Below are 19,296 nucleotides of genomic sequence, written 5' to 3'. Positions count from 1 at the left end.
AGAGAGATTTTACTTTTCAAACCCATTGACAATGGAAAAAAAAAAAAAAACATTATGTCAGAAATTCTAAGAACAAAGGAGGATAAGGAACACTTGGCCAATCGTGAAACACATCCCCCGGTTAGCATTTTTAGAAGCATGGTCTTAGGGAAAGAGCCCAGAGTCACTAAAAGTCCTATTTTCAACTTCCTACTGGTCTTGTTGGAAGGCCTTAGAATATTAGCCATGCCCAACATTTTCTACTTGTCCCCCCGCAAGATCCACTCACTGCCCTTCTCCATCCTGCTTTGGGCCCCAAGAGTCAGACCCATGTAGACCACATCAGCTGGGCTCCCTAGTCCTCTGGCTTCTAATTGGGCCTGACCAATGAGAATCAGTGGCAGAAGATCAAAGGGTGGAAAGAGAGAAAGAATGAACTATCTGTTCCCCTGTCTTCTTTACTGTCTGGGTGCCACAGACCGAGTGTTTGTGCCCCCTCTCCTCAAAGTCATAAATTGGAACCTAACTTCCAGTGCAATGGTATTTGGAGGTGGGGCCTTTGACAGGTGACCAGGTCGAGAGAGCAAAGCCCTTATGAGTGGGATTGGCATTCTTAAAAAAGAGATCCCAGAGGGCTACCTTGCCTCATCCCTCAGGTAAGGACACAGCAAGAAGACCACCATCTAGGAACCAGGAAGTGGGTCCTCACCAGACACCAAATCTGATAGCAGCTTGATCTTGGGCTTCCTAGACTCTAGAACTGTGAGAAATAAATTTAGTTGTATCAAGGCCTTCAGTGTGGTAGTTTACTGTAGCAGTCTAAGTAGATGAAGACACCAGGCCCCGGGTTGGTAGAGCCTTCATTCCCTCACCAAAAGGCACATCTCCTGCTGTGAAGTCCTCCTCCCACAGCTGTGGCATTAATGGGTGCTAGATCTGCTCCCTCCCCTGGCTGCTGCAGGCCAGCGGTGGTCACAGCTCCCTACTGTGGCTAGGTTGGGGCCCGTCACCATCCCTTGCTGGCTCCCTTTACCTGGCCAACAAACACTTCTGTGTGTGTGTGTGTGTTTAAGATTTTATGTATTTACTTGAGAGTGAAAGCAAGACAAAGAGCAGGAGCAGGGGGCAGAGAGAGAGAGGGAGAAGCAGACTCCCCACTTAGCAGGGAACCTGATGTGGGGCTCGATCCCAGGACCCAGGATCATGACCTGAGCCAAAGGCAGAGGCTTAACTCACTGAGCCACCCAGGCGCCCCAACAAACACCTTTGTAAGTAGCCCTTTCCTTGGATTCTCAAGTTACCTGTCTAGGAACACCATCTCTTTGCCACCAGTGCCCTAATGGATGCATTTACATAACATCCGTGGGCCTCCACGTCCCTGGGTAATGGAATTTTGTCTTCCAACCATCCCAGAAAGACTCAATGATTCACCAAATATTTATGGAATGCTAATAGGTGCCGATGCTCAGAGAAGAAATGAGAAAGGCCGTGATGTGCTTGGTCCCCCTAATAGAAGGAAATGGTGTTTCAGTCCCAGGAAGGATTGGTGCTTCATTCCATCCAACCCCTCTCCAACATTTCCAGCTGGGAACTCAGGACTAGGAGGGGGCTGGACTCACTCCCCGAGGAGCACATGCTCTCCGAAGGTAGAGTTCCTCCGCAAGAAGCCCCAAACTCTGGGGAAGCAGGTTCAGGGCAAGATGTAGAACCAAAGTATTGCAAAGGCCAGAGATAAACTTGGCTTATGGGACCTTTATGTGATGACAATAACTGATTAAATGTAAAAAAAAAAAAAAAAAAAAACAAATGCGTGGGGTTTGGATCCAGAAAACTTGAGTTACAGGTCCAGCACTTTTACCTGCATGAAGAAATGGGTCTAAAGTTCTACACATAGGACATGGCATACAGGGAATGCTAGGTTGGTGGTGACAAGCATGAGGACAACCGTAGCTACCGGTTACAACAGGCCAAGCACCACTGGAAAGTCCTCTGCACATAGTAATCCAATGAACCCTTACAGCGACCTTATGGAGTGGATCTTATTCGTCCTGTTTTCCAAGTGAGGAAACTGAGTCACAGAGATTGTATTGGCCATTTCTTGTGACTGCAGTAACATATGAGTGCAAACTTGTTGGCTTAAAACAAGAGACAATTATGCTTTCACAGAAGCAATCTGGAGGCCAGAAGCTCAAAATCAGTATCACTGGGAAGTACCCAGTGTATCAGCGGAGCAGTGCTCCCTTGGAAGGTTTTAGGGAGGAATCCATGCTTTGCCACTTCCAACTTTGGCAGCTGCCAGAATCCCATGGCCTGTGGCCATATCCCTCTAATCTGTGCTTGTGCTATGGTCACACTGTCTTCTCCTCTTCTGTCTGTGTCTAGTCTCTCTCTGCCCCTCTCTTGCATGTGGGACCACCTGGATAATCTAGGATAACCTCTCCATCTCAAGGTTCTTGGTTTAATCATATCAACAAACACCCTTCTGCCATGTAAGGCAACATATACAGGCCCAGCAATAAGGAACTAGATACTTGGGGGCCATTATTCATCCTATCACAGAGAGATTAAGTAACATGCCCAAGATCACACAGATACCTATTATTGCTAATTCTGTATCATTGTGTGATTTGGGACAAATGAGTTAACCTCCTCTGGGAAATGACAGTGACAATCTCTGCCCTGTGGTCCACAAAGAAATAATAAGATTTTCAAGGAGAATGTCAAAGTACAAAGCAGACCCTCTATTTCAGCTTTGTGCTTACCCCAGCCCATAATAGGCATGTAGGACAAGTTCATTGAAGGAACAAATGAATGCGTCAATGAGAGCACAGTACATTCACACCGACTTCTCAGCTTACAAAGACTTTTCTATCCATCATCTCATTGGACCTCACAAGAAGCCTGTGAGGTAAAGAGCATGGACCCAACTATCCCAGTTTTATCCAGGTAAAACAGGCTCAGAAAGGCTAATACCAGCCATTACATCAGCCCACATTATGGAGTGTTTGCTGTATGCTAGGTGCTGTGCTAAGTCGGCCCTTACTCAGGGCTGCACTGCTAGTAAGTTCTATGATGGTGAATGACAGAGCTGAGCATGTGAAAAAGAAGCTAGGCCTCTCTGAGCTCAGGGCCCAGGCTGTATAGGAGGCAGGTGACCACAGGCTCTGGATTTTCCTCCTGGAGACATCTGGTAAACCCCATGTTTGTGGAATACGAGGCCATGTATTCTGATTTGGGGCTAGCAACTCCAGCATCAAGAGAGACCTTGGTTCCAATGTGGGTTCCTTTGTCCAACACGGGCTAAGCTACTTTACTTCCCTGAACCTCAGTCTCTTCATCTGTAAAATAAAGATGGTAATGGTGACGATTTCACTGAGTTGTTGGGAGGACAAATCAAGGCAGTCTTTATAGGCACTTAGTACAGGCCAGCCTCTAATGTTTAGCAACAGCTAAGATTACTGTTGTCCCTCTTATTAGTATTGTCATTATCCATTGCATTGTTCTTTTTAAAGATATATTGATTTATTTTAGGGAAAGAGAGAAAAAGAGAGAGAGTGGGAGGGGGCAGAGGGAGAGTATCTCAAGGAGAGACCCCGCTGATCCTGGAGCTTGACACGGGGCTCGATCTCATGACCCTGAGATCACAACCTGAGCCAAAATCAAGAGTCACATACTTAATGGACTGTACCCCCCAAGCACCCCATCCATCGTATTGTACAGTTGACCAGGCTTTGGAGATTTCCAGTGCCTGAATGACCTTAAAGGATGTGGCTTTCCTGTCAAAACTCAAAACTCCTGGTACTTGGTATCCCAAGCTATCCTCTCATCCTTTCTTTCCCTCTTAAGGCTGGCTGATGGCCCTTCACTTGGGCCATTTTTGCTGGGTTTTGATGTCTTCCTGCGTGGGAGGTGAGTGGCACCCCACAGAGGGGCTCTAATGCTGGGCTGACCCTTCTCCATGTCCTTGGCCTCCTTGAGCCCCGACACGTTCCAGCTGCCCACCCAGTCTGCTACCTAGACACTGTCCAGTAGCACCGGGCTCAGGGCTATGCCTTCCCCTGGCAAAGAGCTGCCTTAGAAGCCTGGACCCTTCAAAGAAGGAAGGCCTCTGCCCCTTCTTCCTGAGGACAGGCTTGCAGCCAGCCACCTGCCCAGCCCTTGGGTATTTGGTATGGCCATGGCTCTGGGGCCCTTATTTATATCTTGTTCAGCACACCCACACCCACCTCTGCTGTTTCACAGGAGATGAGCCCTCTACTGGGACAAGTGAGTCACCTTGCTGGTCACCTGACACCATCACCAGGCTGGCTAGGGACTGGGCCAGCTGTGTAATCTGGGAAGCTTTCCAATTCTGTATTTTAATAAAAACCTGAGCTGCAAACTCAAAACGGAAAGGGGCTGCCTCTGAAACTCGTTCTGACCTCTCAGAGAGCTCATGTTCTATATATTAGATTTTATATAATATAAATAATATGACACATCAAGAGTAGTAATGACTACTTAAGGTTTGCTCTGTCGAAGACACTATAATAAGCATATATTACAGCCATGATCTTATTTAATGTTCACAAGGAGCGTGGGAGCCATTTTACAGATGAGAAGATGGAGGCACTTCTCTAAGGTCACCCAGCTAGTAAAAGGCAGAGCCAGAGTGCACACCCAGGGCTGAGGGATTCCCGAACATGTGCTCTAGGAGCCGAACCACAGACACAAGTCGATACGAAGGAGCCAATCTCTCTGTATTCCTTCTGTTCGAATAGCTCTCTAAAGCCACTTGTAAAAAAAGGAAGGCCTGTTTCCACCAGAGGCAGGCCCTGCCTATTCTGGGGCTCTGTTGCTCTCTCCTCTCACCTTGCTGACAGCTATCCCCTCAGAATGGCTTACCGCTGTGCAGTCCCTGACCTGTACAAGGCCCCTTGGCAGGGCCTGAAAGGCAGCCTGTGCCCTTCTCACCAAGCCCTCCCCCCAGCCGCCCCCCGCCCCGCGCCAAGGATTGTGCCTGACTCAAGAGGACACTTTTCTCCAGTTTGTGCAAAGGCCCTGGACGGGCTCACTCTGGTCCTGCTCAGGTCACAGTGGTACCCATGAGCAGTTTGCCGTGGGACTCGTTGACTTCCTTGGGGTTTCAGGATTTCCGGAGCATGAGGGAGTCACACAGCATCCCCATCTGAGAAGGGTGTGTTAACCCCATCTGGGGAGGACAGAGAGGCCACAGGAAAAAAACCTCCACTGAACACAAACGCTCCAACATTAAATAAAGAGGCACAAATCATCTGTGACAGTGTAGCAGGCATGCGTTCATTCATCCAACAAGTATGTACTGAGCTCCTACTATGTGATGGGAATGCATGAGCAAACAAGACAAAAGCGGTTCCTGCCCCCCTAGAGTGTACAGTTTCATGGAAGAGACTCGCCATTGAGTAAATAAACAGCAAACACATAATTACAAATCATTATAAACTGTGCTAAGGAAAACACTAGAGAATTGTGGGAGAGGAAAGCAGAGAGGCCCCACCACAATTGCGCAGTCGGGGAAGGCCTCTCCGAAGGACTATCTAAGCAGAGTAAGGTTATAGCAGGTTATATTTTGGCGAAGCACGGAGGAAACCAGCATTTTCATTAGTGATAACGCTGGGTATGAAGGAGGGTGACCAACTGTGTCCATTTGCCCAGGATTGGGGGGTTCCTGAGATCTGGGACTTTCAGTGCTAAGGTCCTGGGACAAATGGGATGTTAGCAACCACAGGTGAAGGCCCTGTGGTGGGAAAGAGATTGATGTGTTGGAGAAGTTGAAAGAAACAAGCAGGGCTGTTAGCTTAGGGTACAACAGGGGGAAAGTACGAGTCGAGTCGAGGTAATCAGGAGCCAGATCATTCAGGGCCCAGGACACTCTGGGAAGAGCTACGCTTTTCTCCAAAGGACAATGGGAAAGCCACTGAAGGATTTTAAGCAGTGAGGTAACCTCACTTGAAGAGCATTTTTTTAAAAAGATCCACTGTGTATGGAGTATTATGCCTCCATCAGAAAGGACGAATACCCAACTTTTGTAGCAACATGGACAGGACTGGAAGAGATTATGCTGAGTGAAATAAGTCAAGCAGAGAGAGTCCAATATCATATGGTTTCACTTATTTGTGGAGCATAACAAATAATATAGAGGACAAGGGTAGATGGAGAGGAGAAGGGAGTTGAGGGAAATTGGAAGGGGAGGTGAACCATGAGAGACTATGGACTCTGAAAAACAACCTGAGGGTTTTGAAGGGGCGGGGGGGGGGGTGGGAGGTTGGGGGAACAAGGTGGTGGGTATTAGGGAGGGCACAGATTGCATGGAGCACTGGGTGTGGTGAAAAAATGAATACTGTTATGCTGAAAATAAATTAAAAATTAAAAAAAAAATCCACTGTGTCAAGGATGCATTCTCTGAGGGCAAGAACAGAATTAGGGAAAACAGGAGATTATGATGGTAATTCGGGTGAGATGGGATGGTGGCTTGGATCAGGGCAATGGGCGGGGTGGTGAGAAGTGGTGGGATTCAGGATATAGATTAAACAGAGGCCAGCTGGACTCGAGCTTGGCTAGTGCAAACAGCTTCTTCCCCAGGGCTGTTTGTCAAAACAATCAGCAGCAATTGTTTAACAAAACAGCTTCCTGAGGCAGGGTTTAAAGCTTGGGGCAAACAATAGACTAACCAAAAAGCTTCAAAGGAAAAGCTGGGAAATGAGGTGTCCATAAGGAACTTTGAAGAGATCTGACGTATTCCTGAGAATCCAGAAGGCCACATGTACAAGGTTGTACATATACTCAGAAACACCCGAGAAGACCCTAATCTCTCACCTCCGGCTGTGTCACCCCAAAGGTACCACGAGCCGGAAGAGAAGGCTAAGGCAGAGTTGACGACTGCCTGCCAGAGTGTGGCAGGTATGACCCAACATGTACACAGAGCCCCTCAAAAGAATTAGTGGGTGATTTACCGTGTCTAGACATGTAAAGAAATCTTTAACCACTAGCTGACCACTAAGCTAACCAAAAAGAGACCAGTGGCCACCCATAAGAAAGAATACAGGCTTTACAGATTTTGTTCAGGAAAGTCAATAAATAAACAAGCAACCACCGTGATAGAAAGCCACAACAATTGACAGAAAGCCACAACAATGGACGGTGGTAAAGGGAGCTGGGGGAAAACTGGAAGGTTCCGTGTTATTTGAAACCAGGAAAGGAGACTATTTCAAGAAGGCGGGAACAGTCACTTGGGTTGCATGCTGCCAAGAAGCCATGGAAGATGAGGACAGAGAAGTGACCCCTGGATTTGTTAACAGAGAGGTCATGGGCGACTTTGATAAGAACAGTTTCAGTTAGACAGTGGGATTTGAAGCCTGACTAGAGGAGATAAGTGAGGGTGGACAGGGAGTATAGAATAACTCTTCCAGTCAACTCTTTCTGAACAGAGGCCTTCAGGTTGTATCAAATTGAAGTAGGTGAACAGTACAAAAGGACTGTGGACATACTTAAATCTTTCCTGAAATACTTCTCCCAACCTCCATTCCACTTTTTGCCAGGCATGCAGAAACCACTGGATAGCTGGGTGCCGTTGGTTCAGGTCCTCCCTCTCTGTGCAGCTCACTTTAATCATTTGTAAAATGATAGCCTGGAGCCAGGTTATCATTCCCCAAAGCAAGTTGAATGACATACTAATTTCAACATTTGTTTGGTGAACACAAAGAATTTTGTGGGCAAATCCAAGCAGCAAACAAAATTAAATAGATGATCTTTATTGCAGGACTTCTCAGAGCCTTTAATGGACTAATGTGAATATCCCCCTTCCAGGAGTGGGACAGAGTATGCATCATGACTCTCATCTAATTAAGGAAAAAAACTTTATTTCTCGGATGGCCTACAAACAACCTGTGAAAATAGCATTCCAAAAAACACATTTTGAGAAATATTGGATCTATAAAGGCTCTTCTAGAGATAATCTCCTTTGACTCTTACACTATTATAAATGTATAACGCATTGATTAATGTATGCTCAAATCAGTCCAAAATATTTTAAAATTATTATAATAACAACAGCTATTATTTTATTGCATGCTTAGTATGGATGAGATTTGTGTAAAGTGCTTTACATGTATAATGAGAATAAAATCACCCTCCACCCCATTAAAAACAGGAAAGTGGATGGTAACTTGTCCAAAAACTTAATTAAGTCCTTGTAGGAGGTCATTTCTGAGCCTCAGCCAGACCCTTGTTTATTAAAAAAAAAATTTTTTTTAAGCCCAATGCCAAGCACTGGAGAGAGCTGAATTGCTTTGCATCAGAAAATAGCGAACATCATTTAGTTCCTTTGTTTCCAGGAGAGGGGGAGCGGAGAAGAGAGTCAAGAGAGGCAAGCTGAGCAACTGAGAGGGCTGCCAAAGGACTTTGCTACAACAACTTCTCCTTCTCCAAATCTTCCCTGAAGTATGCTATACAATATAGGCTTCTGTCGTTGTTAATATTCCAGAGGGGGAGGGGAAGCTTTACTGTGGCTGAAATCAAAGAAGGGGTTTGAAGTCTAGGTTTGTGTTAATACAAAACCTCAAAAGGCCATAATTTGAAGAATAGGAAGTCAGGAGTCAGGGGAAGGCCAGAGACAGAGGTCAGCGTGCACTGTAATGCACCCCACCCCAACCTCTCAATGGGGGTTAATGTTGTCAAGATCTTAAGGGTTAGAAGACTCCAGCAGCTGACATCTGTGTTACATCAGCAGAATCTCACGTAATCTTCACAAGAGCCCTACAAGGCAAGTACTAGTCATTTTCCCTACTTTTCACCTGAAGAAAGTGAGTCAATGGCGGAGATAACAATGACTTGTCCAAGGTCACACAGCATGGCAGAGGCAGAGTCATGATTCTAGAACAGATCCAAGTGACTCAAAAGCTCATGTGCTTAGCCACTTTTCAGACTGTTCTTTATAAAGGTCTACGGTAGAGCTAGAGCGGGCATGAAATAAGACTCCTATCTGTTGGGACAGGGGACTCACTGATCTGGCCACAGATGCTAGGACAGTCCAAGGATCCATCCTTGGGCAGCCATCACCGGAGTGCTGAGGTTTCAGTCGGGGTCACGGTGGGTGTCATAGTGCCCACCACACACTGGAGCCGCCATCCTCTGCTTCTAGAAAGAAATCACTTCCTGCACCCTGGCTGTCCGGTTATTATCCATTCTTCTAGACTAAGCCAGACGTCAACTCCCTGCTTCCCTTCAGACAAAATGACAGCACGTATGGTGTGTCCTTCTCCCCAGCTAAGCTACACACTCCCCAAGAGAAGGGACCTGGCATTAACCTTCTCGGCATCTGCAGGAGCTAGCGGAACAAGGAGCCCAGCAAACGTTTGCTGAATGCAATTGAATTTCATCTCCTGTCAGGTGGAGACCTTCATGAGAAAGGACGGCACCTCCCACCCCATGCCAGCCTGGTCTCCCCACACCATGGACCACTGGGCTGCCTGTGCTCCAGTGACTCTCACCAGAAGGGTGGGCAGCCCGTCCACATCCCTTTCGCTTTCTGTCAACAGTCTTATTTTTCTTGGTGGGACACAAGCAGGGTGGAGATGGAGTGCAGACTTATTTTATTTTATTTTATTTTATTTTTAATTTTCAGGAGTCAGTTCTCTGCAATCAGCTCTTCAGCCTGAAAGGACAAAGCTACCTTAAATGGAAAGTCAGCCTGGTATAGCCAAGTGTCATTATATTAATATGCAAAGCTCCCAGCCAGCTAATCTCCACAAACCATTTGTTTCCTTAATTGCCCTCTCAGGGCAAAAGTGAAAAAAAAAATAGGGAAGATGAATAACAATTTTATTTAATTCACCCTTCTCATTCTCCCCAACACCACTTAGGGTCGGCTCTGGGGTGGGCAATTTTCAGCTTAACCGGTCCACCCCCTCTCCAGCTTCCCACACCCATGTCAGCATCTGTCTCTGTGCGCCTCTGAGTCTGTCCACTGACCCCGCTCTGAGCAATCAGGGCTTTGAGCCTTGAGAAGATCCTCAAAGAGGTGGAAAGTGATGACAAAATGACGGCGTGGAAGCCGGTTGGAGTCCTGCATCCCCAAGGAGCAAGGGCACCTCAGATTCCGAGCTCTGGTTCTGAGGCCCAGAAGACTAGGGTTCGATCCCAGCTCTAGCACTTACTGGCTCCGTGCTCTCAGGCAGCTCACTTGACCTCTCTGGGCCTCAGGTGCCCCATCAGTAGAAACAGGCAGGGCGGGTCCACGGTATAACAATACCTGCCACCTAGGGTTGTTCGTTAGGATTGAATTAGGTCAAGTTGAAGCCTGGAAGGACTTCACACATGAAGGAGGCTGCATTTTTATGGTGAGGTCAGTCAACTGCAAACAGGGTTTTCTTTCCCACCCATGGCACAGCCCGACCGTGAGAAGCAGGGAAGCTGGTGGTGTTTTGGATGGTGGTCTGGATGGCTAAGGGGGGAATGAACTTGGTGACTTCCCTGAACCAGCAGCCTAAGCCCTTCCTAGCCCCCACCTCCAGTCTCCGGAACGGCCTCTCTCGGCAGCCAGTATTTTTCCGGTAGTCTATTCGAATCTTAAAGTCTCAAAGTGCATCCCAACAAAATGGCAAAACTGACAGAACCCAACCAGAAAGGAGGGTCACTTGAGCACAATGTACCCCTCCAGGTTACAGGAACTTGAAGGGGGCCAGGCATAGGGTCACGGAGCCCCAGCCCACTGATGTGTGATGTGCTGAGCGTCACACGCATATATGCACAAACCAGGAAGTCCGAATCAGGACAGATCAGGGGAGACCCTGAAACCATCCCGCAGAGGCCTAGCGATGCCTGTGGAAGTGCCCTCAAGCTCCTTCCTAAGGTTTCAAACACTTTATCCCGAGTAACAGCTCTCCCCACCAGACTCAGCCACCGACAGACTCAATACTTTCACCTGTCAAGTGGGAAGAGCAGAATCCACCTCCCCAGCAGAGTTGTGAGGATGAAATGAGACCAAATATGTTATCAATAAAAGTTGGTTTCCCACCCCTCCCACCCCTCCCACCCCTCGTCCTTAGCAAGGCCCCAAGTAAGGTCTTGGGACAAGTCCCCACTTATCTGCCCTGGAGTCAGCCATCTTGGTTTGATCCCTGGCTCTCTAATTCACTAGCTGTGTGACCCCGGGCAGGTGACAATCTGGTTTCAGACCTGCAGCTTTCTCATCTGTAAGTCGGGGCTGATCCTAACACCTACCTTAATTAAACAAGAGGATTTCAATGAAGAGCTTGGCAGAGTGCTCATACACGGCAAACACTCAGTACTGTTTGCTTACAGTAAAATAACAGTAAACATTACCATTTGTTTTTGTGTTCCTTGGAAATTACTTCTGGGATCTCCAAACATATTTGCTTTCCCTCTCGGTAACTTCCTGAGAATTTCCTACTGCTTGTACCCATGACGCTGTGTTTACTCTTGCCAAATGCTAAGTGGAGACAGGTGAATCCCAGTATCCCTGGGTCTCCTGGCCCTTCCTGCTCCAAGAGCCATGGTCAATGCTGGGGCTTTGGTCAGCCTTGCAGATGCTGTCACAGATCCCTCTACAATGTGGAATTGTAACCCAACCCTCCCCCAAACGCCTTCATTGGGTTTCATTATTGGCGCTCAGGGAGTTGGCTTAATTACGATTTTTAATGGCACACATGTTCATACAACTACCGTGTTAGTTGCCATCTCCTTGAACGCTCTTTAGTATGTAATAAACATTATCCTTCACTGGAGCGGAGATCCGATTTCTCATCTTTAGCACATTAGAATCATTTACAAACCCCCGATTCCACTGACATAAAGAGGCTCAGCTGAGACCTCGTGGTTGAGGACAAAATATGTCCTTCCTTGCTTCCAGGGGAGCCCGTGAGCTCCACGTGACTCTTCTGCTGCAGGCAAACTCAAATTTTGAGAGCTGTTGTGGGAAGAATGGGATGGGGGCTTTGCTGCACCCATGGGGGTCCCTGCGAGGTGTGAGTCGGATGGTTCAGTGCCATCACGTATGCCCACAGAGCAGTGGTGGACAAATGCTGTTCCTCCAGCAGAAATGCTCCTGGATTCAGCCCCTGCCAGACTGCCAGGCTCCCCGGCGCTTGGAGAAAGCCCTCTTAGTGACAGGGCTGCACGGGAGGGGAGCAGGATATTTTTATTGAGTGAAAATAAAATTTTATCAAGTTAGAATTCACCATTTGAAAACGAACAATTCAGGGCCATTTAGTACATTCACGATGTTGTCCCCAAGCACTTCCTCACCCCGGAAGGAAACCCTGTATGCGTCAAGCATTCACATTCTAGGGCCCCGCCCCTCCTTGCTCCCCGCCCCTACTGTGCTGATGTCTCTAAGGACTTCCCTGTTCCGGATATTTCATTTACAGAGAGTCACAAAAGACACGATCTTTGGTACCTGGCTTCTTTCACTTAGCGTCATATTTTCAGGATTTATCCATGTTGTGGCATTATTTCACCTTCATTCCTTTTCTTGGCTGAATACTATTCCAGTATGTGACTACAACACATTTTGTTTTTCTGTTCATCAGTCCGTGGCCATTGGGTTGGCTCCTCCTTTTGGCTACTGTACATAGTGCTGCCACGAACACTGGTGTGCAGGCATTCCTCTGAGCACCTGTTTGCAATACATCTCCCTGGAAGTGGAATTGCTGTGTCAGGTGGTAATCACGTGTTTCACTTTTTGAGGAGCTACCAAACTGGTTTCCACAGGGGCTGCACCCTATAAGATTTCCACCAGCAATGCCCAAAGGGTTCAATTTCTTTAGATTTTTGCCAATACGTATATGCCTTTAAAAATAGATATATACATACATACATACATATACATACATACACAGCTGGGGTGCCCATGTGGCTCAGTTGGGTGGGCATCCGACTCCTGATTTCAGTTCAGGTCATGATCTCAGGGTTGTGGGTTTAGGTTGTGGGATCTCAGGGTTGTTGGGCTCTGCACTGGAAGTGGAGTGAGCCTATTTAAGATTCTTTCTCTCTGGGGTGCCTGGGTGGCTTGGTCTGTTGAGCATCTGTCTCTTGGTTTCGGCTCAGGTCGTGATCTCATGGGTCACGGGATCAAGCCAGGTGTCAGGCACCACGCTCAGTGCGACGTCTGCTTGGGATTCTCTCTCTCTTCTCCCCCTACAACTCCTCTGACCACATGTGTGCTCTCTCTTTCTCAAATAAATAAATCACACACACACATACACACACACACACACACACACACACACACACCCACATTTAACTACCCTAGTGGTTATAAAGTAGTGTCTTTGTGGTTTTTATTTGTATTTCCTTAATGACTAATGACACTGAGTATCTTTCATGTGAATTTTGACCATCTCTCTCTCTCCATGTATATAGATATAAATATATTAGAAATATCTATTCAAGTCCTTTGATCATTTTGAAAATTGGGTTGTTCTTATATATTCTAGATGCTAGAATTATGAGATACAAGATTTAAAAAAAATTTTTTTGCACAAAAATCAGATGACCGTAGACATATGGGTTTCTTTCTAGACACTCGGTTCCCTTGTATTGATTTACATGTTTCTGCTTATGCCAGTTACAACTGACTTGCTTACTGTAACTTTGTAGTACGTTTTGAAATTGGCAAGTGTTCAGTCCTCCAATTTCATTCTTTTTCAGGATTGTTTTGACTAATCAGGGTTCTCAGTAATTCCACGTGAAACCTGGGATCGATATTTTCATTTCTTCACAAACAGTTGTTGTGTTTTGAATAAGGATTGCATTAAATCTATAGATCACTTTGGATGGGAATGTCTTCTTAACAATAGTGAGTTTTCCACCATGAACCCAGGATGCCTTTCCATTTACTCAGGTTTTCTTTCATTTCTTTCAGGGAGCAGGCTTCTGGGGCGCAACTTTTCCCAGGGATGGTGGTGAGGCTGTGTTGAGGTGAGCTGGATCAGAACCATTTGCGTTGAGACTGGTACCTTCTTTGATTAACACAGGCTGAGTTCAGCACGTGCTGCCAACAGGAGTGAATGGGGATGAACTTCATAATGTAGATGATGGCAGCAACTTTCAAATGGGGAGAAAGAAGCCCAGAATGGAAGTAGGGGGTGTCTCAGAGAGTGTGGTTTGGTGTTCAGCAGATGTGGTCTGGCCCAGGCCAACAGTTCTCACACTTAAGCCTGGTCCAGTAAGGCTGGCCTCAGGCTTTTGCTTAGAACATAAGCCTATCTCCACTTGGGAGATCTAGAACAGTTTCCTCATTATAACTAGTTAACAAACTGGACACTGAGCAACAGAGACCTCATGAGAAGTGAAACCATTCTTCCCATTTATCCATCCCTGCGAGGTACTGGGGGCAGAAAGCTGGATTTGGGGGATAGAGGCAAAAAGATCCCAGGGTCTTCTGCTCCCCCAACATTCCCCAGAAAGAGCATCTTTTGAACTAGACATCCAAAAACCCAGGCTTAAATTCCAGTTCTGCCACTCTACTTGCTGTGTGGCCTTAGGAAAATCATTATAATTCCCAAAGATTAGTTCCTTATCTGTAATATATATCCTATTTTGTTTTCTCATATTCCCATATATATGTATAAGGGGTTTTTATAACAAATGCCGAACTCACAGGAATGCTATGGTGTGCAAACAAGAGGTATATGAAATACTCAGGAGATAAGAGCAGCATGGGTATCAGGTATTATCGCTGTCCCCACCTGGGGTCCCAGGCCTGGGGGGAGTTTTATCACCCTCAAGGGTCATTGAGGATGTTAAGCAGTTAGGGTCTACACCTGCCCTGAGTTCAGGCTACAGGGATCAGACCAGAAGAAAGTGAGAGACAGAGAGACAGAGACAGAGATTCCTATTCTCTCTGAAACTCAAGGAGGGAGATTGTTATATAAAAGAAAGAAGGAAACAAGGAATGAATGAGTGAATGAGTGAGGGCAAACACAAAGTGAGAGGGCCTGGTGTTTTGCTATAAAGAGACCAAGGAGCGCCTGGGTGGCCTGGTGGGTTAAGTGTCTGACTCTTGCTTTCAGCTCAGGTTGTGATCTCAGGGTTGTGAGATCAAGCCACACATCAGGCTCCACGTTCAGCACAGAGTCTGCTTGGATTCTCTCTCTCTGCCCCTCCCACTTGTGCTTGTGCTTTCTCTCTCTCGGTGTCTGTCTCTATGATAAATAAATAGATCTTTTAAAAAAAAAAGAGATGAAGACACAGCGAGCAAACGACAAGTATATACTGAGTGCATGCTGCATGTCTAAGTGTCACACGGAGCTCCAGGAACCATCCAGCGGGATGTACAAAGCTCCATGATGGATGGGGGAGGACAGTCTGGTTGGAAGGCTGAAGGTTACTGAAGAGAGTATAAGCTGACTAAAATTTGGTCCCTGGGGCTTTTGGAGTTTCTACTAAGTAGGGGACATGGGATATGTGCATACAAATAACAGTAATGGGCAGAGAAGTTGGGAAGAGGGAGAGGGAGAAGCAGGCTCCCCGTCAAGCAGGGAGACCGATGTAGGGCTCAATCCTCCTGGGATCATGACCTGAGCAGAAGGCAAACACTTACTGACTGAGCCACCCAGGTGCCCCAAAATGTGGGTTTTTTGAAGGAGCGGGGAGGAAGTATTTGTTTTCAAGCCCATCAACATCCCTGGCCAAGGTTGGGTGTGTACCAAGTTCACTGAAGTTTCTGTAGGTGTCAGCTTAGCTCTCAGCCCTCACTCTTGATCTGGCCTGCCAAAGGGGTTCGGGGGAGGACTGCCTCTTAATTGAGTCCTACCCTTCCCACTTATTGCAAAGTATATTAAAAAAATCAGTCTCTGCCACTTACCAGAAGCTCAGGGATCTTGGACAAATAAAGTAACCTCCCCGATAATACCTACTACCTAGGTTTGTCATTAAAACACAGCCCCATACACAGTATATGGCAATTGCTCAGTAATCGGGATAGCTCTTAACCATGATTATTTCATGGTTGGAAAGTCTGATGATTCATGACTTCCTGGGATCAGAAGGGGAAAAAAAAAACCCGGGTTCATTAATAAACTCTCCTGATATCTCTATGAATTCCTAATGGAGCAGGAACTAGATGTCCAGGAAAATGTGGTCTAGATTCTAGTCTTTCATTCCTGTAGAACTTCTGATCCCCTAACAGCTGGTCAAGGTCACTCAGATATTTGGGGATGGGGGCCACTTTTGGTGACTCCTTCTTCTGTGGTCTTTCAATCTACCTTAATGTGAAAGAGGGAAGAAAAGAAGAAAATAAAGGAATCGGTCAGGGAAAGTAATCAACCACAGTGAACATTTCTATGGATGACCTTTCAGAATAACATCACAGGCCACCCTTCGACAAACATGTTTGTTTCCATGTTATTCTCAGGACTCTCTCATGGTGCCCAGGGATGGAGGGACTAGGGTATTCCCACTTCCACACTGGACACCAAGCAGAGGTCTCTTGGAAGTACCCAAACCTTGGTACATTATTGCCCCCATTCAGTCCGCAGATACTTTTCTAGTGAGTATGGCGTGCCCACCACCATCGGACAACCTCGTTGGTGGTCGGGAGGTTGGGTCAGGAGGCAGGAAAGGAACAGACAGCAATGGAAATAGAGGATGGCAAGTGATAGTAACGTGGCAAATAAGAGGCATGTTAAGTATGATAGGGAAGGACTCTCATTTCATTTGAGGGGTCAGGGATGATCCAGTTGACAAGGTGACATTTAAACAGGGACCTGAATGAACTGTTGGATGTTTGTCCTTCTTTCTCATTCTCTCCCCTCTTGACTCTTTGGTGCTTTTCCGTGTATGCAGTTTGCATGGACTGTCTGGTTCCTCTATCTCTTGCCACTCAGGGTAGCTCCCCCCACCCCGTTCGTCAAACCCTTGTCCTTGGGACCTCACCTTACCACCTGGCTGACAGTCCCTCTCCCACAGTGTGGATCAGACACCCTGTAAGCCGCCTTGTTTGGTTTGTTGAAATACTTAGTCAAAAGGCCACTTGATGGAATGAGCACTGGGTGTTCTATGCAACTGATGAATCACTAAACTCTACCTCTGAAACTAACAATACACTGTATGGTAATTAATTAATCAATTAATAATTAATTGAATTTAAATTTTAAAAAATCACAAACACAAACAAACAAAGAGGTCACCCAGACCTAGGGACAATGTTTCAGCCTGCCCAGGAAGATTAATCATGCATGTCTAAGCAGAGCAACAGCATTATCTTGCATATAATTCAAATGTTGATTTAGAAATGCTTACTCCGGATGGGAAGAAAACAAAAAGATAAATATAAACATGACATGGCTAGCCACCTGCCTTTGGATGCTTTGGCACCTGCTCAGAACAAGAAAAGCCCCGCGGAAGAGAACGGTCCCCAGCCTCACTGCAGCCACACCCAACATGTCATAGTGCTTGCCCATTACCGGGCAGATTTGCACAGGGGTGCGTAGGAGGGGGGTTTTTCCAGACACACTTGCAACCAATATTTATTGAGCACTTACTATAGGCCAGGCAACACTTACTAGACCCTGGAAATAGAGCCATGTAAAAGACAGAAGTCTCGTTCATCTTGGAGATTTTCTTCTAGTCACTGGAGTCTAGTAGGAGAGCCAGGCAATAAATGCATGGTCAAAGAGACATCTAAGGTGATGTTAGATAGGAATGGTAATAGTGTCACAAGGAAATTTAAGAAGAGTAGAAAGATCTCTAGAAGGCTATGGGGCAAGGGTACTATTTTATATAGACTAGTCCTGGAAGGGTTTTCTAAAGTCAAGTCATTGACAAGATACCTGAGGGAAAAGGGAGGGAGTCATTCAAATGTCTGGGGGAAGAGCTTTCCAGAGAGAATGGCAAGTACAAAGGCCCTGAGGTAGGAATGAGCTTTGCGTAGATACAGAAAGACAAGGTCAATGGGCTGAGCCGTAATGCTCAATGGGGCATCAGTGCCCCCTTGAGGGCATTTTAAAAACATGAGTGGGTGTTTGGGGAGGGGAGGGGATTTGTTTTGTTTTGTTTCTCAATTGTCCCAGTGATTAGAACTTCCTACTTGGAAGAGGGGTGTGGGTGGCAGGAAAGATCGTATTTCATTTTGTTTGGAACTTTATCAAGAAATACATATCATTTTGGGGAAAAAAACCACATCACCGGCAGCAAGGCAGTTCTGTGTATTAGAATAGCCTGTGCCACATGCTTTTATCAAGCGGTGCCTCTCGCTGTGACTCTTCATTATAACGCAAAGCTTCTTACTACTTCATTACACTGGCAAGTGTAGCTATGGCCCAGGATTGACATATTGAATATTAAACTGCGATTTTGTTACAAATTATTTCCTTGTGTTTCTTTTATGTCATTTGGGGGGCATTATATTGACGTTTTTAAAATATGGGCATAAGCAAGTTATCTTATGTATACATTTCATTTCATGATAATAAAAGGGGCATTAAAAGTATTTGTTATCCAAAAAGGGTACTAGATCTTTTAAGTTTGGGATCCTCTAGGGTGGAGGAAGTGAGGGTAGAGCAGTGAGAAATAAGGTCAGGAAAGCAAGAGGGGCCAGGTCATGTAGAGCCTCTTAGGCCGTGGCAAAAGCTTTGGCTCAGACTCTGAATGAGACAGGGAGGTGATGGAAGGTTCTGAGCAGAGAGAGAAGACATGATGGGAGTTGAGCATGTGGAGGACAGACTTTGGTGTGCGTGCGTACAAGCAGAGAGGTAGGCGGAAGACTCTTACAAACAATCCTGGGAAGCGATGACGGTGGCTTGAATCAGGATGGCAGCAGTGGAGGGGGTGAAAGGTGATTGATCTCTGGATACATATTTTGCAGGTAGAGCCAGGAAGACATGCGGAAGAAACCACCTTTGAGCTGAGCCTTGAGAGGATGGGAGAGGGCGACAGGTGTGAGGACAGGAGCTAGGCTGCACGCGGTGTGTTGCATCTCAAAAAAGAGGGAAAAGAAAGAATCTCCAGGGTAAGTGGCATCACATCTCTTTCGGAGGCAAAGGGCCACAAAAGCCCAGCAGAAGAGTTTTGACATTGAAGCTCTTGAAGGCTCTGGGGCAAGACTGGGACCTGCTCGGCAGAAGGGTTCTGCCTCCTTCTACTGGGTCCCTTTGTTTGCCCCTGTGCTCACAGCACAGTGCTTCCATGGTAGGATGTCGAATGGATGGAGTACTGTATGGTAGACCTTAAGAAGGTCACTCCTTGTACAGAGAATTCCGAATGGAATTATTTTTTAAATTTACAGGACATTTCCGTGTAGTCCTAGACTTGGTTAGAACCTCGAAAGCAAGAGAGGCA

This window comes from Martes martes (assembly GCF_963455335.1).
Source record: "Martes martes genome assembly, chromosome: X".
Taxonomy (NCBI): Eukaryota; Metazoa; Chordata; class Mammalia; order Carnivora; family Mustelidae; genus Martes; species Martes martes.
The sequence above is the reverse complement of the archived record's forward strand: the minus strand, read 5'-3'. Positions refer to the sequence as shown.